Source organism: Oncorhynchus tshawytscha, linkage group LG19 (genome assembly GCF_018296145.1).
Source record: "Oncorhynchus tshawytscha isolate Ot180627B linkage group LG19, Otsh_v2.0, whole genome shotgun sequence".
Taxonomy (NCBI): domain Eukaryota; kingdom Metazoa; phylum Chordata; class Actinopteri; order Salmoniformes; family Salmonidae; genus Oncorhynchus; species Oncorhynchus tshawytscha.
This window is the reverse complement of record NC_056447.1, coordinates 19,260,992-19,285,612: the sequence shown is the minus strand read 5'-3', so window position 1 is coordinate 19,285,612 and position 24,621 is coordinate 19,260,992. Positions and strand designations below refer to the sequence as shown.

At 43.0% G+C, this 24,621-nt stretch overlaps 1 protein-coding gene across 2 annotated transcripts in view; it reads right to left on the bottom strand.

The window, feature by feature from the left end:
* Window positions 1-24,259, bottom strand: part of plxnb2b (plexin b2b) — a 182,727-nt gene extending 158,468 nt beyond the window's left edge. For both annotated transcript variants that reach the window (XM_042301429.1, XM_042301428.1), the window contains exon 1: window positions 23,752-24,259. The gene's annotated coding sequence lies outside the window, so the exon portion shown is untranslated. The remainder of the gene's footprint in view (window positions 1-23,751) is intronic.
* Between the last annotated feature and the right edge of the window lie 362 nt (window positions 24,260-24,621).

The following is a 24,621-nucleotide window of genomic DNA, read 5'->3' as shown; positions in this document are numbered from 1 at the left end:
GGTTCGGTTACATGATGTCTCCCCTGGGTTCGGTTACATGATATCTCCCCTGGGTTCGGTTACATGATGTCTCCCCTGGGTTCGGTTACATGATGTCTCCCCTGGGTTTGGTTACATGATGTCTCCCCTGGGTTCGGTTACATGATGTCTCCTCTGGGTTTGGTTACATGATGTCTCCCTGGGTTCGGTTACATGATGTCTCCTCTGGGTTTGGTTACATGATGTCTCCCCTGGGTTTGGTTACATGACGTCTCCCCTGGGTTCGGTTACATGATGTCTCCCCTGGGTTCGGTTACATGATGTCTCCCCTGGGTTTGGTTACATGATGTCTCCCCTGGGTTCGGTTACATGATGTCTCCTCTGGGTTTGGTTACATGATGTCTCCCCTGGGTTCGGTTACATGATGTCTCCTCTGGGTTTGGTTACATGATGTCTCGCCTGGGTTCGGTTACATGATGTCTCCCTGGGTTCGGTTACATGATGTCTCCCCTGGGTTCGGTTACATGATGTCTCCCCTGGGTTTGGTTACATGATGTCTCCCCTGGGTTCGGTTACATGATGTCTCCTCTGGGTTTGGTTACATGATGTCTCGCCTGGGTTCGTTTACATGATGTCTCCCCTGAGTTTGTTTTGTCATCCCAACAGTTGGATATTTCATAATCACAAATAACTTAAATGAGACTTGCTCAGTCTGGCTTTAAGATAGATATAATTGACATTGATTACCATCCAAATGATGTAAACATGTTCACAATGGGCAATAAGTAATAAATAACACCACATTTTTTTATAGGGTTGTGTTACGACAGGCTCGTAACGCCCAGGCTGACAGTGCTTCTGTATGGAGCAGAGGTTCCCTGCCTTGAGCTGTGAGCTAGTCCTCTGCTTTGCTCTGAACAGCCTTCAACCGGTTTGGGAGGAGGACTGACCATGCTGGCCTTACGGCACATGCCAAGAGTCGCCCCGCCCTGCGCCAAAAACGCCACAGGTCCACATATGGGACCATAGATCACTCAATAGCCATCAAACCGTCACGCTACGTTCTGTGAGCAAGCCCACCTTCGTAATTGGTTCCTCTGCAACCATTCCCACTCTGGATGACCAATATAAACAAGGCAATAATAATTGCCATCCAACCAAGACGCTAGATCCAGAATGTTGGAGAGGGTGAGTCATTCTCCCAAAGACAGAACATGAAAACATCCTGATTCAGAATGTTCTGTGTTCTATACCTATAATCAGGACGGTATAAGATCGAGCTGAAAGAAAACGTCCAAACAATGTAATCCGGTTTCAAACGAAGGGTGATTCTGCTGGTGGCGGTATGAGCTCACAGTGTATCACAGTGTGTCTGACTGTGGGTTGATTGCACACCTCCAGGTAAGAGCTCCCACTCACTGTCGCACACACAGGGCTGTGAAACGGATCTAACGCCTCTGAACTCTGCTGAGAGAGAGAGGGGGCCAGAACCATATCATTACCACAGCCCACACTCTGGGATACACATGAGAGGGTGTGTGTGTGTGTGTGTGTGTGTGCGCGTCAGGGTCTGCTCTGGTCTGAACGAGTGCCATGGAGATGTTCGTCAAGTCAGAGCCAGTCAGAGCATGTCTGGACTGGGATGAGACCAAACGAAAGAGTCGGAACTCATAGAGACTGACACAAAGCCACTGGGGGCTCTTTCACAGCAACACAGAGCAGGACCAGGATGTTCAATATAACAGCAGCACTCCAAACCCATGCTGTGGGTCTCAACACCACTCATTAATAAAAAACAATATAACGGTGAGGAACGGGGGGGTCAGGGGTGGTGTTGGGGAGGACTAATGGGGAAATTGCGTGATTTATAAGCCAAAAGTAAGAAATTATTACGAGCCAGTTGACAATAACAGCCCACAATCAGTCATAATTGTTTTTATGTGTGTGACATGACTGCAGATAGAGGGTTCTAATTGATATTCCAAACCGACTTTGTTAATTAAAGCGCTGATTATTCCACTGAGCAGACCTCGACAACTGGAGGCGCTGCAGTGCCCTTTAGGAGACTGTTGTTCCCTTTCCAAAACATTCACTGCTATTCCTGTGAGCCTGAATTTTAGCCACTGATATACACTGTCCAGGGAAGGTGACCAATATTTATGAACAAACACAAAAACAGCGGGAAACTGTTTTGCATACAAGAGGATCCTCAATCTGAACGCATTCATTTTGCTTTCTGTAGGCGTAGTAAATGTTAATTGATTGAGCAACAAAGGAACAATTGCCCACAAAGGAGAAGAAGAGTTTAATGTAGGCTCTGGTGATGTCACCTCTCTCTGCTGGAGAAATTCGAGGTGGAAAAGTTACAGCAACAAAGATAATTCCACAACAACTTCCACACACTCAACAAAAACACCACAGACGACCGTAAACCACAAAAATCATCTAAATCCTGAGCTGAAATCTCCCTTCTAGTTGTGGGGCGAGCATTTCTGTGTGAGGTGAGAGCCTCAGAGGGCTGTAAGCAGGCTAGGGCTGGCCAGGAACAATGGGCCTCATCTGTGAGAGGAGAGTCCGTGCACGGCTTGGGGAGACTGGCTGGTGAAGACAGCAACCTTAATGGATGTGACAGTCAGCAGATACACACCAGGCAGCCAGACCCGCTGCAATCACTCCTTCACCACTGTGCCCAGATGAGAAAACAGACAGACAGACAGACAGACAGACAGACAGACAGACAGACAGACAGACAGACAGACAGACAGACAGACAGACAGACAGACAGACAGACAGACAGACAGACAGACAGACAGACAGACAGACAGACAGACAGACAGACAGACAGACAGACAGACATACAGACAGACAGACAGAGACATACATACATACATACATACATACAGACAGACAGACAGACAGACAGAGACAGACAGACAGACAGACAGACAGACAGACAGACAGACAGACAGACAGACAGACAGACAGACAGACAGACAGACAGACAGACAGACAGAATAGCAGGAGGGTGCTGCCTACTTTTAGAAAGTGTGGTTATCAGTAGAAGAGAAGAAAAAAGAGAGAAGTTTACTGTTTGTGTTTTATCAGGACGCCAGGGTTTTTTAATTAAAGCGAGAGACACACCAGAGTTTTTTTAAAGTGAGAGACACATCAGGGTTTTTAAAGTGAGAGACACACAAGGGTTTTATAAAGCAAGAGACACACCCGGGCTTTTAAAAGCGAGAGACACACCAGGGTTTTTTAAAGCGAGAGACACACCAGGGTTTTATAAAGCGAGAGACACACCAGGGTTTTTTAAAGCGAGAGACACACCAGGGCTTTTTAAAGTGAGAGACACACAAGGGTTTTATAAAGTGAGAGACACACCAGGGTTTTATAAAGCGAGAGACACACCAGGGCTTTTTAAAGTGAGAGACACACAAGGGTTTTATAAAGCAAGAGACACATCAGAGTTTTTTAAAGCAAGAGACACACCGGGGACGTATAGAGGAAAGAACCCAGCAAGGAAAACAGGAGGAGACTGTCCAGACTAAAGTTGGCCACAATCAGCTTCCTGAAGTACCCTGTCACGTCACAGAGTTTCTCCAAGGCTGGAAGTGGACTAGGGATCACGGTCAACTCAAGGCCTTTGATATTGTCCTGAAAGAGAGTCACAAACGAGGAAGTAGGCTGCTAGCAGACCGGGCAGTGTGTGGTTGATATAGTGGGAGTAAAACAGAGTGTGGCTTTTGATAAGACAGAGGGGATAAAAACAGCTCTAGCAGTAGGCAGCTGATTGGGGCAGGTGTATGAGAGAGAAAGAGAGAGGGCTCTAGAACAGTCTGCAGCACCAGGCCTCACCCTACTAGAACCTGAAGTAAAATGTATACTGTTTGCTGACGATCTGGTGCTTCTATCACCAACCAAGGAGGGCCTACAGCAGCACCTAGATCTTCTACACAGATTCTGTCAGACCTGGGCCCTGACAGTAAATCTCAGTAAGACTAAAATAATGGTGTTCCAAAAAAGTACAAATACAAATTCCATATTTACACCGTTGCCCTAGAGCACACAAAAAAAACTATACATACCTCGACCTAAACATCAGCGACACAGGCAACTTCCACAAAGCTGTGAACAAGCTGAGAGACAAGGCAAGAAGGGCCTTATATGCCATCAAAAGGAACATGAAATTCGACATAGAATCTAGCAAATAATACTTTAATCAGTTAGAGAACCCATTGCCCTTTATGGTTGTCAGATCTGGGGTCCGCTCACCAACCAAGAATACACTAAATGGATTGAGACTGCATGCAGAATTCTGCTAAATTATCCTGTGTACAATGTAAAACACAAAATAAGGCATGCAGAGCAGAGCAGAATTAGGCCGATACCCGCTAATTATCAAAATCTAGACAAGAGCCGTTAAATTCTACAGCCACCTAAAAGGAAGTGATTCCCAAACCTTCCATAACAAACCATCACCTACAGAGATATGAACATGGAGAAGAGTCCCCTAAGCAAGCTGGTCCTGGGACTCTGTTCACCAACAGACCCCACAGAGACCCAGGACAGCTTTAGACCCAACCAAATCATGAGAAAACAAAAAGATAATTACTTGACACATTCGAAAGAATTCACAAAATAACAGAGCAAACTAGAATGCTATTTAGCCCTAAACAGAGTACACAGTTGCAGAATACCTGGCCATTGTGACTGACCCAAATTTAAGGAAAGCTTTGACTATGTACAGACTTAGTGAGCATAGCCTTGCTATTGAGAGAGGCCACTGTAGGCAGACCTGGCTCTCAAGAGAAGACAGGCTATGTGCACACTGCCCACAAAATGAGGTGAAAACTGAGCTGCACTTCATGACCTCCTGCTAAATGTATGACCATATTAGAGACACATATTTCCCTCAGATCACACAGATCCACAAAGAATTCAAAAACAAACCCAACTTTGATAAAAATTCCACAGTGTGCCATCACAGCAGCAAGATGTGTGACCTGTTGCCACAAGAAAAGAGAAACCAGTGAAGAACAAACACCACTATAAATACTACTTACACTTATGTTGATTTATCTTCCCTTTTGTACTTTGACAATTTGCACATCGTTACAACACTGTATATAGACATAATGACATTTCTAATGTCTTTATTCTTTTGGAACTTCTTTGAGTGTAATGTTTACTGTTCATTTGTATTGTTTATTTTGCTTTTGTTGATCTATTTTACTTGCTTTGGCAATGTTAACATATGTTTCCCATGCCAATAAAGCCCCTTGAATTGAATTGAGAGAGAGTATGGTGGGGAGAGTTAGGGAACGACTGGGGTGTGGGAGACTTCTGTGTCCTTGACTGATGACCATGACCCTGACCGGAACTGGTTGCATGGTGTGTGGAGGTGTGAGGAGGGCTGCCCTGAGGCCTGGGCTGGAAAGGGATGAGAGGACCCGTGTGGAGAGCCCCAGCTAGCCTAAGCTCCCCCCAGGTCCCCTCTCTGCTCCCCTACTCTCCCCAGCTCCCTACTGCCTGTCTGGGCTCTGCTAATCAGACTTAGCCCCTGCCCCTCCACAAGCTTCACACCTTCAATGAGATCCACGCCTTTGATATCCCCAAACCACCTGAAGGGAGAGACGTCACACACACACACACACACGCGCGCACGCACGCACACACACACACACACAAAGATGTGGACACACAATCATCCACACAGTGCCATGGATACACGCATACACAAACACACACACTGACCAGTGAACACACACACACACATAAGCCCAGCTCGGCTCAAGGACAGAACGCCCACCTTGTTAAGGGGAGGACAGGGGGGGGGGGGTGCAGGTGAGATTGGATCCAGACATGCTTGTGCACAGACAGAATTGAATTATTGATCAGCCGACACGTTGCGTTATGAGGAATTCATGGATCCATGGCTCAGCTGCCCGCCTCCCTTAGGCTGGATGGAAAGAGAGGGAGGGAGTGTGCGTGCTTGTAATGATTGTATGTGTTTCTCTTTGTGTGCTTGCTTGCCCGTGTTTGTCAGGCAGGGCAGAGGAAGAGAGTGGGCCTGGTGATTATTGCCAACCCACACAGCTCACGTCCCGTTAGCAACGTTAGCATTGGATTGGTCGCTCAGCTCAACTCTATAATCTCGGATTGATTGATTTGAGAAAAAGACAGGGCCAACAGTGCTGTTTTGAGCTGGTCAGGTTGAGTAGGGCACAAGAAGATAGTCCACTTTCCCCCAGAGCATGTTGAACACTTCCCCACCATACTGCACTTTGAGGGCATTTCTAACTATTAATTACCCATACTGCATCATGGCTGAAGGAAATGCCAAGGGCAGACTGACAGGATGCATTTCACACCACATCCCTTTTTCTGAGGCTTAACCAACTTCAGAAAAATCCCTTTTAACCTAGGCCACGCTGCTCGCTGCCTGCCTAGCCTGTCTGCCTCCTGCCTGGCCTCTGCTTTAAGGAGACCTCACCATCACACCATGCATAGGCCTTTAAGTGCTATTCACTAGTACACTGACACAGTCATATCGCCTGTAGGGACACATTACTGTACAGTAATGCCAGGCCACAATGGCCCAAACTCAAAGGGTTGTGGGATGTGGGTTTAGTTCATGTAGATCCCAGGTTTATCCCTTCCGATCACATGTTCCATATAGGTGACAAAGCACATAATCGGGAGGCTTTTGGATTATTTTCTTTACATTTGACAGACATGACATTCGACACAGACGCACTGGTTAAACACACTTCACTGTTGAGTGAGAACATCTTGCTTTCTGGTTTGACTATGAATTTTAAAAAAAAAGGTGAAATGACAGACTCTCACAGACACAAGAAGATCGGCCCAATGGAGTGAGACTGTGTGGTTTCCCATCACGGCCCCTAAACAATAACTCTCTCCATATGTGCAATTAACCATTCAACCCTGAGGACTGTGATGACGACATCAAGACAGCTCTCAAACAGGGAAATGAAACAGAAGAGAACTGCCTAGAAAAACACTTGGCAGATCAAATTCACAGAAGGGAAGGCCCAAAAGAAGAGAAAAAGCGGTAGAGGATGGCCCTGTCAGTAAAGGTCCGTTTCCCCATAGCACCCAGACAGGCACAACAGGCCCATAGAAAGTCAGGGCCAGAGAAAGTCACCCAGTCCCATCTTTAGAAGTCTTGATGGACACATCAAAGTGGTAAATAGATACTTCCAATGTCTAGGTCAGTCCTCCAATCTGTCCAAGTCCACCAATCACAACGGTCGCCAGACACGGCCTTAACACCCCACTTTGCTTCAATCTGTTATTGGAACTGCACTCACTTCACCCGTATCCAATTGAAAAAGGGATGGAGAAAAAAAGAATTGGAGAGGGTAGCGATTTGGGGATCCAATTTGGCATTGTGTTTGCTGTAAACATTGCAAGTGCTGGGGCATACGCTGTTTTTTCCCGGAAAGGTAGAGGCAGCAGCAGTAGCATGCAGGCAGACGGGTTGGTGGGGGGGGGGGAGCAAAGACAAGGTCTCCCTAATAAGGTGCTCTAACCTCAGAAGCAGCACTCCTCTTAGCTAATGAGTGTAATTAAAGAGCTGAGAGTCTCTGAGAGATCAATGACGTGGGATCAAATGAGACAGGAGGCAAACTGCATCGGAGGGATGCTTCAGACTTAAAGAGCAGGGAGATCGTTCAAGATTGATGTCGAAATTGGACATCTATCCATGTCCTGAGGATTTTGGGAAATGCTTTCAAAAACTGTCCACTAGGGGCAAAGGTGAGCCCTATTACCATCAAGTAGGCTTGGGTTTTGCTTGGATGCTGTGGACAGGGGCAGCAGATGGGTGTAATCCCATGACTTTGCATCAGAATGTCGCATGTTTGATCCCAGTCATGGACACTGGTTTTCAATGTTTTGTTTTAACCCTATCCCAATCGTTAACCCTTCGGAATGAATGCCAAAACTTAACCGTTAACATTGAAATGTAACATTTGGAGAACTTGAACGATATAGAGCAGCAGGGGGAAGGTTATAGAGCAGCAGGAGGAAGGATATAGAGCAGCAGGGGGAAGGATATATAGAGCAGCAGGGGGAAGGATATAGAGCAGCAGGAGGAAGGATATAGAGCAGCAGGGGGAAGGATATAGAGCAGCAGGAGCAAGGATATAGAGCAGCAAGGGGAAGGATATAGCAGCAGGAGGAAGGATAGAGCAGCAGGAGGAAGGATATATAGAGCAGCAGGAGGAAGGATATATAGAGCAGCAGGAGGAAGGATATATAGAGCAGCAGGGGGAAGGATATATAGAGCAGCAGGGGGAAGGATATAGAGCAGCAGGGGCAAGGATATAGAGCAGCAGGAGGAAGGCTATAGAGAAGCAGGGGGAAGGCTATACAGCAGCAGGGAGAAGGCTATAGAGCAGCAGGAGGAAGGATATAGAGCAGCAGGAGGAAGGATATAAAGCAGCAGGAAGAATGATATAGAGCATCAGGAGGAAGGCTATAGAGCAGCAGGAGGAAGGCTATAGATCAGCAGGAGCAACAAAAATACCTTGAAATTTGACATTTGGAGAACGTGGATGAAAGTCTAATTCTGCAGTGAGACTGTGAGCGCTTGTTATTAAAGAGAGACGACGGGTACTGTGTGCGTGTTTGTGTGAGTGCGTGCAAGTATATATGCTGTGTGAGCAAGTAAATATTTAGGCCTAGGCATTCTTTTGGGGGCATCTGGCACAGACTGTGATGTCATGACTTGGATGAAGGTCGGTCATTTGGTTTGGCCTAAAGCAGAAAAGCCATACAGGGGAAATGAACTGTTAACACAACTCTATGAAAGGGCTACACTGGGAGATGCCGTGTCTTGCCTCTGGGTGACACAAACAAACCGCGTGGAAGGGTTAAGTTTGCAGAACATCACAGATCTAATCTGAACAAGATGCACGCGATAAACCCGTAAGACCTTGAACTCAGTGAAATGCAGAACCAGCCCCAGATTTGAATTAGCTCGTAAGATGCAAACGCAGACAAAATATCTCTGCAATCTTCCTTGTTTTTACACATGTGCTGGGGTGAAACCAGAGTGTGGGGCTTTGGAGCCTGTCCCATGGTTACATGATGAGTCAGAGAGGAATAATGGATTTCAACAGTACTGTTTTTGAACAAGAGAGGGAGGCTGGGGGGCACACACAGACACCCTAGACACACAGCTATGGTGACACCCCCACAGATCTGCATTTTGGGAGATAGATCCACGCCTGGGGCTAGAAACATGAAGATTAATATCCACACAGAATACAGGGACACCGAGAACTAGAGGGAAGGGGAAAGAAAGAGAGTTGGAAAAAGAGAGAAACGAGAAGAAGAAAAAAGTCAAAGGCAAGCGGGTAAAGCAGAGAGAAATGCAGATCTGATAAAGAAGGCGGACAAGCAAGTTAGCATAAGAGACAGATACAGGGCCTTCAGAAAGTATTCATACCCCTTGACTTCCACATTTTGTTGTGTTACAGTCTGGATTCAAAACCAATTTCTTTTTTTTTAAATGCTCACCCATTTACACAATAACATTTTTGTGTAAAAAAAAAAAATACACATTTGTTAAAAAATGAAATACAGAAATAACTAATTTACTTAAGTATTCACACCCCTGAGTCAATACTTTGTAGAAACACCTTTGGCAGTGATTACAACTGTGAGTCTTTCTGGGTAAGTCTCTAAGAGCTTTACTCACTTGGATTGTGAAACAGTCACCCATTATTGTCTTCAAAATTCTTCAAGCTCTGTCAAGTTGTTGGTTGATCATTGCTAGAAAACCATTTTCAGGTCTTGTCATAGATTTTCAAGTAGATTTAAGTCAAAACTGTAACTTAGCCACTCAGGAACATCCACTGTCTTCTTGGTACGCAACTCCGGTGTAGATTTGGCCTTGTGTTTTAGGTTATTGTCCCGCTGAAAGTGGAATTAATCTCCCAGTGTCTGGTGGAAAGCAGACAACCAGGTCTTCATCTAGAACTTTGACTGTGCTTAGCTCCATTCCATTTATTTTTTATTCTGAAAAACTCCCCAGTCCTTAATGATTACAAGTATACCCATTAACATGATGCAGCCACCACTATTCTTGAAAATATGGAGAGTGGTACTCAGTATTGGATTTGCCCCAAACATAACACTTTGTATTCAGGACATATAGTTAATTTCCTTGCCACATGTTTTACATTTTTTCTTTAGTACCTTGTTACCAATAGGTACCCTTCTTTGCGAGGCCTTGGAAAACCTCCCTGGTCTTCGTGGTTGAATCTGTGTTTGAAATTCACTGCTGAGGGACCTTACAGATAATTGTATGTGTGACTTGTTAAGCACATTTTTACTCCTGAACTTATTCATGCTTGCCATAACACAGGGGTTGAATACTTATTGACTCTAGACATTTCAGCTTTTCATTTTTTATTAATTCGTAAACATTTCGGAAAACACATTTCCACTTTGACATGGGCTATTGTGTCTAGGCCAGTAACAAATCCGTTTTCAATTCAGGTTGGAAAAGGTCTAGGGGTGTGAAGACTTTCTCACGGCATTGTATGTACAATGGGGTCTGGAATGATTGGATCCCTTCACAAAGATGAGCACAAGATACTGAGCTATATTGTACGCTCAAATAATAATTTTACACGACTACAACTTCTCAGAGTAAGAGATTGTGTTTAACAAGGAACAAATCTAAAAAAGACAAGGGTCAAAGCTATTGGCATCCGTGTTTTCAATACTCTAGCACCCTCCCCTTGCGAGGATAACAACACTGAGCCTTTTTCTGAAATGTTTTATGAGTTGGAGAACACATTGGGAGGGATTCCTACTTACAGAATCTTTACAGATCCTGACATCCTTCGGTCTGCACTTCTGGACTGCTCTCTTCAATTCAAACCACAGAGACTGAGATGGCCATTGCAAAGTGTTGATTTTTTTGGCCAATTAACTATTTTTTTGTGGATGTTGATGTGTGCTTGGGGTCATTGTCTTGTTGGAAGATCCACCTGCGGCCAAGATTCAGCCTCCTGGCAGAGGCAACCAGATTTTTGGATAAAATGTATTGGTATTGGCACATTGGTGCAGCTGGCTTCTGGGTTGGATGCGTGCTGTGTTAAGAAGCAGTGTGGCTTGGTTGGGTTGTGTATCGGAGGATGCATGACTTTTGAGCTTCATCTCTCACGAACCCGTACGGGAGTTGCAGCGATGAGACAAGATAGTAACTACTAAACAATTGGATACCACGAAAATGGGGGGAAAATTAAACACAAAAAAAGAAAACAGGGTGGTCAATAATTTTAACCCCTACTTTTGAGGGGGGGGGAAAAGTATTACTTGTTAAACAAAACTTATTTCTCAAAGCAATTGTATTTTTTAGCATACAATAAAGCTCAGTATTTGAATTATATACAGTAATATCTGCTCATCTTTATCAAAGGTGTCAATAATTTCAGAACCCCAATAAATGTATCATCCACAAACATAGATAGATGCACTACATTATAAACGTAGCCTCGCACAAGCTGACTGACCCCACATCTCCTTCACACTCCCCTTGGCAGTTGAGTAGTCTCAAGTCTATCTCACTCCATCTCGCTCTTTCCATTTCTCTCGCTCAATCTCTCTCTCTCCATTAGTTCCTCTCTCTCTCTCTCTCTCTCTCTCTCTATCGTTCTCTCCAGCTCTCTGGTTGGTGTTTGGAACGACCTTCATCTCCAGCCGTTGCCAGTACACTGACCCTTCCTGTATCTGTCGCACAACACCAGCCCTGCATGGCTGGCTGGCTGGCTGGCTGCGGCCCACTTACTACTTCATAATTAATCGCCCAGTGAGCACACAAAAAAACAAGCACAAAGAAGAAAATACCCAACAGATTTCACCACATTAACAGGAAACAGCTGGAATTCCTATTAGCTGTATAGCGGAGGTGTTGATTTAAAAATGATCTTGGCGTAAGGAAATTAGTCCGTTTCCAGGATTAACTGTGACAATGCTCACGTGGGTACAAATGTATCGCACCCTCCGGTGCTGCCTGAGATAGGATTCAACTCTACGCGTCACTCTAAAACAAAAGCTGTAAAAATGGCATTACAGAAAGAGTGAAAGAGTGAATGGTTGTGTAGTTTTTCAATTATTTGTTAACTTTAAGGTCTGCTTCCATTCCCAAATCTCTTTAAGAAAGCCACATATCATCCATCCCTCAATTCCTATGAGAGTGTATTCAATTTACACTGAAATGATGCGTCAACTAATCTTCATTACACTCAAAAGTCGGAGAGATCCGATGGTCCTCTTTTCATTATAAAGCAGAGTTGGGCCTAACGTTCTCAGTCAACATCACACTGATGCAAACAGGCATAAGTGACTCCTCTCCTCTGAAGACTTAAATGGATAGCATTTCACTAGCCCTACTTTCCCACGCTCAATTACCAAAGCACAAAATGAATTAGAGTCTCCCTCCATCTCTCCCCCTCTCTCTTCTCACACCAAAACGACTCCGGAATAGAAATCATTTGACTAATATTGCAAAGAATGAAGGTGACCCTGACAGAGTTTTCAAATCCCTCCTTTTCCATCCATCTAGAGCATCTGTATGAACTCATGCCAGTGGGCAGCCATGATGACATGATGTCTCCAATCAGCAGGCATAATCTAAAGCCCATCCAGCCTGTGTGTGTGTCAGCCTGTCAGTTCAACTAGCAGCTAGACAAGGGCATGTGGGAGAGCGAGACAGGGGCTTAGTAGTGACTCTTACATTTTCCCAGGGGGCCTTGGGGCATGCCGTGATACGTTCTTTTTGAAAAGGATAGAGACAAATCTTAACTTACAAATGGGCAAATGAACAAGGATAAGCGGGGGGGGGGCTTGCAGAGGTGCACTTACTCTGGTAGTCCAATCAGTCTGAGGGCCCTTCATACTGTACCGAATACCCGTGTGACTTAATGTGGATATATTCAATTAAACAACCATTTTGAACTCTTTTCTCTGCTACTGTATGATTCGTTTCCTAGTATTTTTCTGACTTCCCCCATGTCAGGTTGTTAGAGTGCTTTCAGGAAGTATTCATATCCCTGGACTTGTTCCACATTCTGTTGTGTTAAAGCCTGAATTAAACATTGATTAAATAAAAATTGGAAAAATCCCTCACCCATCTACACATAATGACAAAGTGAAAACACGTTTTTAGAAATGTTTGCAAATGTATTGAAAATTAATACAGTAATATCTCATTTACATACAGTACCAGTCAAAAGTTAGGACACACCTACTAATTCAAGGGTTTGAGAGACATTGGACAACCTCCCTGGTCTTTGTGGTTGAATCTTTGTGTGAAATTCACTGCTCGAATGAGGGACCTTGCAGATCATTGTATGTGTGGGGTAAAAGCAGTGATGGCAGAGATGAGGTAGTCGTTCAGAAATCACACTATTATTGCAACTTATTATGTGACTTGTTTATTTAGGCTTGCCACAACAAAGGGGTTGAATATTATTGACTCAAGACATTTCAGCTTTTTATTTGTTATTAATTTGTAAAAAATATATATATATTTTAAAACAACATAATTGTACATTGACATTATGGGGGTATTGTGTGTAGACCCGTGACCAAAAATCTCAATTTAATCCATTTTAAATTCAGGTTGTAACACAACACAATTTGGAAAAAGTCAAGGGGTGTGAATACTTTCTGAAGGCACTGTACTACTGCTGCTCTACATACTCTATGGTTATAAATTTAACATAATATTTCCGACTCGGGTGGCTGAGGTCATCAAGGACCTCCGCCAGCCGAGCCACGGCCTCTTCACCCTGCTATCACCCAGAAAGCGAGGTCAGTACAAGTACATCAAAGCTGGGACGAGAAACTGAAAAACAGCTTCTATCTCAAGGCCATCAGACTGTTAAATAGCCATCACTAGCCGGCCTCCACCCAGTACCCTGCCCCGAACTTAGTCACTGGTACTAGCCGGCTACCACTCAGTTACTCAACCCTGCACCTTAGAGGCTGTTGTCCTGTGTACATAGACATAGAACACTGGTCACTTAAATAATGTTTACATACTTTTTACCCACGTCACATATACAGTACTGTGTACTGTATTTTTTTTAAATTTTACCTTTATTTAACTAGACAAGTCAACAAATTCTTATTTTCAATGACGGCCTAAGAACAGTGGGTTAACTGCCTGTTCAGGGGCAGAACGACAGATTTGTACCTTGTCAGCTTGGGGGTTTGAACTTGCAACCTTCCGGTTACTAGTCCAACGCTCTAACCACTAGGCTACCCTGCCGTCAAGTCCATCCTATTCAACTATTGCTGTATACATACTATTCCATCTACATATTTTTCAGATATATACTATATTCTATCCACATACTGTCCATAATGTCTAACGTATATATACACTGAATATATACACTGTGTGTGTGTTGAGTATTGCTAGATATTACTGCACTGTTTGTTGGAGCTAGGAACACTAGCATCTCCCTACACCCGCAACAACATCTGCTAAACATGTGTATGCGACCAGAAACATTTGATTTGATTTTGTCTGCCGGTGGGTATCATTGCCTGTAACATGCCTCTCTCCTGCATGATGTTGACACGTGCAACACACCCTCTAGACCTAAGCTGCAATAATTCTGATTGATTCACACCGACAGATCATCAGTCTATGAACTCTATCGGCCTGGAGAGGCACTTCTCCCTCTCTGCCTGTCTGTTTGTTCATGGCTGTCAGTCTCCTGCCGTGATCATGATAACGCCAAACAGTCTTAACACATGGAACACACCTTCATGACCCATAATCACCGTGATGACACTAAAGACATCGAAGCACTCACATTTGCCAGCTAGTTGTCCAGGCGTGGTGTGCGGGCAGTTGCCGAGAACTTACATACAGTCCTTTGCACTACTTTGAAAAAACTTCCCTCTTTTTTTTTAGCTTCTTGCTTGGTGACACCCATTGTTAACTTGCTGACCCTATGATAAAGACTAGCAGTGATGGCAGTGAAGTTATTTGTAAGCGAGCAAGTATTCTTGGCTTCAAAACATTCACTGTCAGTTTTTCACACTGCCAGAGCTACCCTGCGTTAGCTAGTTAGATAAAAACCTGACACAGCTACAAAATGACTAAACTGTCAGTTTAAAGCTAACTAGCCAGGAGAAAGCGTATGGTTGCTCACGTTTGTTCTGTAGCAAAGTTCACATTCATACACTTTTTACTGTTGCCAACAACAACTACTTTACCCGGTGCGGTGAGCAATGAAGGTGATGCTGCGTTCTCTCTCGCACACAGCCACACTGCTTGTAACAACCGAGAGAGAACTAAGCAGTCAGCGGAGGGGGGTGATGTTATGTTCCAGCAGCAGAGTATTTTTCTAAATAAAAGTCACTCAACGAATCTGGTTACTCATTGGTGAGAGAGAAGAGAGGAATGTCTGGCCCAGGAGGAATGGGTGCGGGGGAAATCATGAATAATGAGTGAGTGAGAAAGTGACAAAGTAACAGAGGAACAAAGATCATACCCCCCCCCAAAGAAAATGCTAACCTCCCCTGTTATTGGTAATGGTGAGAGGTTAGCATGTTTTGGGGAGACATGATCTTTGTGCATCTGTAACTTTCTCACTCATCGCTGTTCAACATTCATTCATGATCATCCGAAATCATGGTAGCATCCAACATTAACGTAGAAGTGTTCAGAGGCATATTCTATTCATATTTACGATAAAAGTGACTCCAAAATGACACAATACATCATTTACCATTCATTTCTATTGGGCACAACATAATCCGAAACACAACCAACACAAACTGTGAATGCATTCAACAAGTTTGTAGTGACTTTGGGACCAAATCGCAAACGTTTGATTAAACGTAATACACAAGAAGTGAATATGGCAAAATACTTGGCACCTTCAAATGTGGGGACTAGAAACATAAAGTGCATTCATTTCTTAACGGTAAAACAGACGTAGAACAATATGCTCAAATAAAAAGGTGATATTCGGTACTTTCACCTCATATAAAACATTTGATCTCATAATCCAAAGTGCTGGAGTACAGAGCCAAATTAAAAGTTGTAGCTTTACTGTTCAAATACATTAAATACGTAGGGGAGTATACGTTCCTAATTCAGACTATTAGATGAGTAGTGAAGATCGTGTTTTCATCTAGGCTGACATTCTGAATTGTCTTCCCCTCCCTTTCCCCCAGTTCCCACCACACCTCATATCATAGCAAGTATCTCCCTCGGCTCTATCCCTGTGAAATATTAGTACTTCTAACCGCCGGCGCATAACAATGTACAACTTCTCAGTCAAGCAATTAAGTTATCTCATTCTCTCACAAATCATTTATCTCTGTGCAGAACATGTGTACTGTACAGAATTACACACATTCTCTCTCGGAGTCTGACTCATATGGGGAAGGGGAGTGTGGGGAGAGACGGACTGGGAATCGTTGAAGGTAAAGCTCCTAGTAGTCAGAGTTGGAGGGTGGGTAGTGTTTTGAGAATCAGCATGGGATGAGAAGTGGTGTGGAGAGCCATGGGTAGGTTGAGAGCCCTGTGGAGAGCATCGGTATAGGATAAAAGCAGTGTTGGTTGAGACAGAGTGTTAAGGTTGTTTGAGGGGTAAAGAGAACCCGGCCAAGTTTGGGTCAGGTCATAATGGTGAGGGCGAAGGGCTGAAGCGGAACCCTGCAGTATTAGGAGAGTCACTAGTATAGGAGGGAAAGCCTTGGATGGTGTTGAATCTCTGTCTGTGTGAGGGTGGGTGGTAGGGACTAGGGAGGATCTGTGAGCAGCATGGTGGGGAGGGGTGTACAGTACCGACAGAGGGAGGCACGCCCCTGCCCCCAGCCCCCTGCAGGCGGACACAGCAGAGAGACAGCCCAGCCGAGCAGCCAGCTGTCGTTGAGGAACCGTGAGAGTGAATGTGATCTCCCGTCTTAGGCCTGTCATTAGCACAGTGGCTTTGTTATCAGCTCTAACTGACTTCAATGGGGATGGAATGTCAGAGGATACACTCCCCTACGTATGTATTTGGAAAGTGAAGCTGAAACATTTAATTTGGCTCTATACTCCAGCATTTTAGATTTGAGATTAAATGTTTTATATGAGGCGACAGTACAGAATGTTACCTTTTATTTGAGGGTATTTTCATACATACAGTGCATTCGGAATATATTCAGACCCCTTGACCTTTTCCACGGTTTATTACGTTACAGCTTTATTCGAAAATAGAATTCATTGTTTTTTTTTAGGGATGCACCGATATGACATTTTTGTCCGATACCGATATTTTCCTTGCCAAAAACCCTGATACCGAAACCCAATAACCAATACTTAAAATTTTAGCGGCCTTTTAAGTATTCTAGTACAGTTAAATCATTGAAACACACACACACAAAAAAAATATTTTGTTGACATTTACTTATGTAAATATATTTTGATTTGTTTAACACTTTTGCCGTTACTACATGATTCCATATGTGTTATTTCATAGTTTCGATGTCTTCACTGTTATTTTACAATGTAGAAAATATTTAAAACTTAAGAAAAAAACCCGGGAATGAGTAAGTGTGTCACATTTTTGACTTTTACTGTTTGTCACAACAGGTGTAAATACATGGGTCATGACAGTGTTATGACCATATTATGACATGATTATGACTGTATCAAAATGTGTTATGACACTGGGTTTCAACTAAAGTGTTACCGAATAGGTTTCGATCTGAACACCTATACATTAATGTAGATGCTACCATAATTATGGCTCACCATGAATGTGGATGCTACCATAATTATGGCTAATCATGAATGAATCATGAATAATTATGAGTTAGCATGGTTAGCATGTTTTGCGGGCATGATCTTTGAGCTTCTGTAACCCTCACTCATTGTTATTCACAATGATCCATAATCATGGTAGCAAGTGTTCAAAAACATATTCTATTTATATGTGCAATAAAAGTGACTCCAAAATAACAAATTACATTTACCATTAATTTCTATTGGACACAACATAATCCGAAACACAACCAAAACAAACTGCAAATGCATCCAACAAGTTTGTAGAGTCACAAGATTGATGTAGTCATGTCGTGCTAGGAATATGGAACCAAATACAACAATTTTGATCAAATGTAATAGACTATATATGAATTTGTTCAAATACTTATGACACTTTCAAATTGGGGGGACTAGAAACATAAGGTGCATTTATTTCTAAATGGCAAAACTGATATTTCTGAAAATACCCTCAAATAAAAGGTGACATTCTGTACTGTCGCCTCATATTGCACTTGATCTCAAATCCAAAATGCTGGAGTACAGAGACAAATTAAAAGTTTTAGCTTCACTGGCCAAATAAATATGTAGGGGAGTGTATGTGGTGTATAGGCATGCATTTCTGTGTTACAACCACTAGCTTCTTCTGTGATTCAGTGTTAGTCAGTGATTTTACAAGAGATGTTTTTCTTTGAGCTTCTTCTGTGATTCAGTGTTATTCAGTGTGAGGCATAAAGCTTCGGATGTGTTTCGTCAACAGTAGGGATGCTTCAATTAAGTGTTTGTTGTCATTCAGCGAGAGACAAATCGTTTTAATGCTATTTTTTTCACTTCAGAAATACTGCAGCAAACATCTTAGTTAGACGTAAAATTGCACGACTTACATCTCCTCAGCAAAAACAAACCTTTATGTCAGATTTATCGAGTTATCTGTCTATTTTGAGGAAGTGTATACTGGCTACGGAATCTCAAGATGGACAAACAGTACTATTGACACCTTTTTTAAAATTGTTTTTCAAGCAAAGGTCTTTTATTAAGGGAGTAGGCGCCAGCCGAACCGAAACGAGCGGAAGGCAGCAACATGACAGAGCTTGAAGGGGAGAGGATAGGAGGCCAGGGATAGGTTTGGGATGGGGCCATTAAGGCCAAGGGCATTAAGACAAGGGATGGGCGGCAGCCACAAATGCTAAGGGATGAGATCACAGAACCACCTCAGCATGACGCCGCCTCATCACAGGATAATCCTCCCGCCATAAAAAAGACAATCTCCAATCTGAAGGAAATCTCTATTCTCTTGAGCTTGAATTAATGCCAAACTGACACCCCCATCCCTACCCCATCCACAACTATCCTCCCAATCACCATACTGCAGCAAAATAAAAAAGTGTAGAACTTCTTCTGACAGACAACGAATGAAATAGGCTACATGTTCTACAAGAGCCATAACTACATGTTGTACAAGAACCATGACAAGCAGCTGTTGAAATGCCATTGAAACCCATTTGGAAAAAGAATTACTGATTTGGAACATTTAAGGTCATCACCATGAGATGCTCTGGAGTAGCAGACTGGTTTTGGGGTGAGGTGAGGTGGGGTGGTGGGGACAGGCTTTACCTTGCTTACCAGGATTAAGGCTTTGCTTTAATATAAATTAATAAATCTAATAGGTCTGTAATCCTGTAGAATGCAAACAAAGAGACAAAGGATGGACATATTTAACTAAATATGACCTTAAACACATACCAGAAGCATACCAGCTGAACATCAGACTAAACTATCTGGATAGAGGGTTCTGACTTAACAAAGAAGCATTTAGAAAGTCTATACTGAACAGTTATGTCCTAAAAGGACTACTGACATAGACTACATATAAGGGAAGCTATGAGAAATTATACAAAGTCACTTTGGAAAAACATAGGTACGCTATGTAATGTTAGCTATTCCCTGAGTTTAAAAAAAATACAGTATAAGCTTAATAATAACATTATATAGACACACCCTATGTTTTGAATAAAAGCGACTATATGTATGCTACTGAGCTTCACTGATGGTTTATGCACTGTGATTCAAAATTAAGATTCAAATGACTCAAGTGCGAGCTAGAAATCAATATAGTCTAGCCAGAAGAAAAACACCCTGTTCCTGACCCTCCTCCTCCCGCTGGCCTTTGCAGATTCTGCCGTTATGCCCCTAGAGTTGCCGGTAATAGGCTACACCAGTGATCGGCAACCTTTTCCATTTGGAGTGCCAATTTATCGTACCATTTCTAGTGTACTCTGTGCCAGTTATGATTTTCATATGCACATTTTTTCGTTAAACAGTTTTAGTTCATTTATAATAAAGTCTTAATATCTCAAAATCAATGTCATGTGGTTAATCATAATTTCATCGAAATGAAAATGATACAAATGTAAAAGTAACTTCTATTGCCATTGCCAATGTGTAAAAAATAGCCTACATAAAGCCAACAAATAAAAACATTGCAGCCTGCAGGAAGAAAATATCCTGATAAAATAAATATCCTATAAATCACATTGTTGCAGACAGGCCATGCCTAGTCAAACTTGAAACATTGTATCAACTATTAACTTGGTCGGGCTGAAGCATGCTAGCAAACTTGCAACATTTTATAAAATATTCTGGGCCCTCAGAAGAGACAGCTGTAGGCTATTTCCGCAAGGGATAAGAAGTAATCAGGTAGGCCTATTTTATGATGCTTCCACCGGATCAGAGCATGACATCTTTTCTACTTTCATGCTGAGTGGTTATCGAAAGGGAGCGAACTGGAAATGTTTTTCAAATAGGCTATGTTGAGGAACTATTGTCATTCTCAATGGATGTAAAAACAGACTTTGTTTACTTGCTGTTTGAGGCGAAGAAAAATTTACTTATGACAATCAGAAATGGTATCAGATCCCCAAATGGGTACATTTATAGGTCTACATTTGCGTGCAGGCCAGGAAGACTAGGCCTACTTCTATGCGTAATCAAGATTGACAGGAGCACTCCAAACAAAAGACAATTAATTAATGGACAACTCGTAAATAGAACGAAATAAACCAAAACTTTTAAATGTGTAGCCTAGGTTGTGTGCACTGCAAACATGTCCACACCTACAATGAGAACGGTAAGACTGTAATAATAATAATAATAATAATATATTGAATGCATCAACAGAGGTGACCGTAACCAAATAAACATTGCAGATTAGAAATGATGGGAATTAATGGGAAATGTACTACTGGTGACACCGTTGTGCCATCCCGGCGGCGTCCAAAATGGATTAATCCACTCAGAGTGAATCGGACAGGTGTCTCGTGTGCCATAAAATAAAGATGTGTAGATTGATGAGGGGGGAAAAACGTTTTAGAACAAAATGTGGAAAAAGTCAAGGGGTCTGAATACTTTCCGAATGCACTATATATTTGTGAGTGCTCAACTAAAAAAAATCTTGGTCGACCAACAGCCTATCGACCAAACAATGGACTAGTCAACTAAACTGGGGCAGCCCTCGTGGTATGCTTGTCTTTTTCACCCTTGTGCGGAGCTGAAGAAAACATGTATCACAAACCAGTCGCTCTCCTCTCCTCCACACTGATAAGGTGTCTCTATTTATTCAGAGAGGATGAGATAAACCCTGAATGAGGCATTGTGGGGAACAGACACAGAGAGAGACAGAGAGAGAGAGAGAAAGAGAGAGAGAGAGACCTGGTTTTAGGTTGCCTCACCGTGTGTGTTCCTATGAGCAGATGGCCCTTATTGAAAACTCAGCCTTGCTCTTTGAGGACTTCGGGGGCTAACCCACCCTCTGCCCACCCCACCCGGCCATCCTTCCTGTTTACCCCCGAGCGGTGTACCCCCCACTCGGACTAATCCATTTCCACCATGAGAGCATTTGTTTAATGTAATTTAATGGGGATAATCCCAGTAGATGGAGCATCCCATGTACAGTAGGTCTGTACGTGATGGATGGGTCGGCAAGGATGGATGTGGGACTGGGGAATAAAACAACGATTTAGATAGACAACATGGCTGTACAGTGAGCGATCCAAGCAGAGCAGAGTGCCAGGGCCAGGGACCGAGAGACACGAACTGACAGCACTACTCAGGAGATTCAAGGAGAACATGAATGGGGCTACTGTCTACATCAGGGATGGGCAACTTTGATGGGGGTGGGGGCCACAAAAATATGGAACTCATCATAAGGGGCTGCAGTGGCTGCGTACCCACATCCATACCTTGTGAGCAGAACCCTTTAGCGAGCGCCCTCGTTACAGCAAAAAGATATAGATGTTTTATTGCAAATTTGATGCAATTCTACACATTTTGCCATCGGGTGGAGAGAAGATGTAGCATTTATAACACATTTCATGCAATTCTACTTCTTTTGCCATGGGGCAGAGAGAAAAAAATTGTACTTTTACAGCTAATTTCTACACATTTTGCCATAGGGTGTAGGCAAATGTTTGTCATTTTTAATATGATAATCAATGGGCCCCACGCCGGTCGGTAATTTGACCATGCTGACTACATGTTTAGATTGCTGGCCGTTAGACTAATTTACCAATCTAAAAAAACAATTCTGACATGGGCCAATTGAGTGACTGTTGATGCACAACCACATTTCAAAACTGCACCTTGTGTATTCTATTACTCGAACTCTCAAATCTAAGTTGAGTCCCTGAATGAGTTTCTCCACAGCAAAGACAGACTCCAAATGGGCATTAAAGACTACTAGTACAAATCAAGACATAAAAAGGCTGTTCTTTCATTAGCTACATGCACACGCTAATGCACATACAGACTCAGAGATGTGTTTTACATTTGTTTAACCTTTATTTAACTCGTCAAGTCAGTTAAGAACAAATTCTTATTTTCAATGACGGCCTACCCCGGCCAAACCCTAAACCGAACAACACTGGGTCAATTGTGCACCACCCTATGGGACTCCCAATCATTCCATGGTTGTGATGCAGCCTGGAATCGAACCAGGGTCTGTAGTGACACCTCTAGCACTGAGATGCAGTGCCTTTAGACCACTGTGCCACTTGGGAGCCCATGGTCAGGCTCACTGAGTTTGCCTGTCTGTGTGTGTGAGGGGAGATGTTTCTGGTTGAGAGACTGATGAATGACCAACTGCTCCACATTTTATGGACTGACAGGGCCATTATTCTGTCTTCACATTATCGTGAGAAAGAGAGGAGCAGAAAACAGCCCAGTAAAAGTGGTAATGTTTCCATAACCAAAGCATAGTTTATTACATATGAAAAACTAATTACGCCTGTGAAAGTTAGTGGTCAAGGATCTAGGCAGATGTCAGTTTACAGTGAACCTTTAATTACTTAATAGAGCATGGATCACTTTGTGCAAATTACCGGTAAGGAAATATACTGTAGGTTGGACTGTATCTCGACTCATACAAGTGACATGGGCGGGTTCAGCACTGTACAGTAGCCCATCATACAACTATACTAAGTGAATATAAATCCCATTACGTGTTTAAACTGCAAATGCTTAAGTCTATGCTCAAACCTAACTCGGGTTCACCAATAAATCATTATTTCCATAGAGTTGCATCACTTCATAATGCTGGAGGACCAACTGGTAGATTTACAAATAAATTCCTTTTTATCAATCACTATGTAGCAGGTATGGATCAATATGTTAATTTATGGTCGAACTTTTATTTTTTGATGTCAAGACAAATGTGGAAAAACATGCGTTTCGTCCCTCGTGTCATGGTTGTTGTACAACGGAGCTGTTAAAGGAAGTAATACACTACTAGCATCGCGCTAGGAAATTCATCAGATCTTTACGCACACAGAATTATACAGGGAAGTATTTTCTAACCAACTGCATTTGCTTGTACATGTGCATAATAAATAGACATAACAGAACAGACGGACACTGTCCGTGGCTATAAAGGTAGAACACCAATCACGTAAACTCACCTTGGAAGAACAGTAGTTGCCTGAAACTAACACGGAGCTGTCCAGATTTCAAAGTCCCCCTAAAAATGTATAATAGGTCCTCAAGCAAAATGCATGTAAAGTTCACATTTTATCTTCCCGAGAGCGCGGAGAGTTAGAGAAAGGCACTGTTCAGTCGAAAATACAAGGGGGCACTGGTTGACAATTCCTACTGCAAGACGACACGGACAACTCAACAAGAGTCCAGGACTTTATCCACGCCCAGGTACAGGATCACATGGTGATCCCAGGTGTGATTCTTCTCGAGCTATGGCTCAGTTGGCAAGGGACACACCTGTGAGATCCGCTCACATCCGCCTCCGGTGACATTGCGTTTGAGAACCAGGAAATTATAGGCGAGTGGAAAATGCGCAGGGAGGTAGAACGCAAAATCGACCGGGAAAGGAGAGGGATTATTCTCCTCCCCCTTTCAAAACGCAAAAGACCGTTTGGCCTGTAGATCACAGACTGCCAGGCAATGGTTACAAAATATCAATAAAAACGAAGGAGCAAGTCGTGTAATGTGCTCTTCCGTCGCCACCGGCTTGGAATGATTTGGAATGGAAGGGATTGGAATAGCTCGTGCATGCGAGTTCACGTTGAGTATGGCAAAGCAGTCCCTTCTCGGCTGCTATTTCATGCAAATCTTAAAGTGCTTTTTATTTTAATCCATGGCAGATTAATGTCTAAAGGGAGATTAGGGCCGTTCCATTCCTCGGGTGGAATAAAATATATTCTGAAACCAATCAAACATTCAAACCATCCAAAAACATGTGTTTGTCCAAACTTGTCTCTGCGTGGAAGGGACCATGGTTGATAGTGATACCTGCATCATGATGCCATTACAACTCG